We start from the raw sequence: 1152 nt of genomic DNA, 5'->3' as shown, positions 1-1152 counted from the left end.
AAATCCCCAGCCCGGAAGTTACGTCTTCTGCCTCTTCTCCACGTTACTCTACATGCATTTCACCTCAGCACGTTTTAGTGATGTTTCAGTATGACTCGTTTTTCAACCAATAACATTTTTTGCTTTGTGGGTTGGGGCTTAGGGAAAGGTAAGTTCAGATGATCTTCTGCATGTTCATGTTCAGTAGTGACTTTTAGTTCTAATAAAGATTAACAGCATTTTGAAAAGATTGATAGTTGGTTCTCTATTTCCGGGGACTAATTGTCCTGTTTGGAGATTATTCAGTTTTCTGATTTCTGTTTCATTTCTTTAGTTCTGCCTTGCTTCTGGACCTTTTGTTTATCATTAGGAAATCTGCTTCCACCTAATTTTTAAAGAAAGATAGGAAGCAGAATAAAAGTTGTCCAGTCACCATCTTTGTGTCAGTTCACAAACACGCACAGGTCTTGTGGGTGAATGAACCGTCTCTGCTCAGCCTCACTCCATTCTTCACAGTTAGATTTTGAGGAAGTTGAGGCTAAGACAGACAAGAACTTGTTTCTGTATACTTCTACCTTTTCTATTAATTTTAAAATGTTATTGTAATTGTTTGTTTTAACTGTTCAAACAGGATCAAGATATAATGAAGAAAAACTTAGTACCACCTGTCCCCAAACACATTTGGTTAATATATGACTGAAATGCACTATTAGTATTCATGCTTTCATTCCAGGGATTGAACCCTATTAAAACGTTAAGACAGATAATGTCCCACACTTCAGGACGCTCAGAGCTTCCGGTCAGTGGTTTAGGCAAGTGTGCCTCAGCCTGCTTGCTTCCAAGGGAGGGGTTTGTGGGAAATTTAACCTAGGCAACTGCTCTCTACAATAGATGACGAGAGAAAGGTCAGAGAAGAGTTTACAGGTCAAATGCAAAACATTGCTCATGTTCCAACCCAGACCGGAAAGGGTGAGACCTTGGGAACTTTTTGGGGAATGGTTCTCAACTCTCAGGGCATTCAAAACCCTCATAGGTATTATACTCCTGATTTTGGAAATCTGCTTGGTCCAGTCTGTGCTCGATGATATGCTCCTTCTCAGACCTCATCCAGGCTACACACCTGATGACATTAGAGAAATAATGACATTAAAGAGATCGTCAGAACCAGGACGA

Source organism: Chinchilla lanigera, unplaced genomic scaffold (genome assembly GCF_000276665.1).
Source record: "Chinchilla lanigera isolate Chin_1 unplaced genomic scaffold, ChiLan1.0 scaffold00040, whole genome shotgun sequence".
Classification (NCBI taxonomy): domain Eukaryota; kingdom Metazoa; phylum Chordata; class Mammalia; order Rodentia; family Chinchillidae; genus Chinchilla; species Chinchilla lanigera.
Note: the sequence above shows the minus strand (reverse complement) of the source record.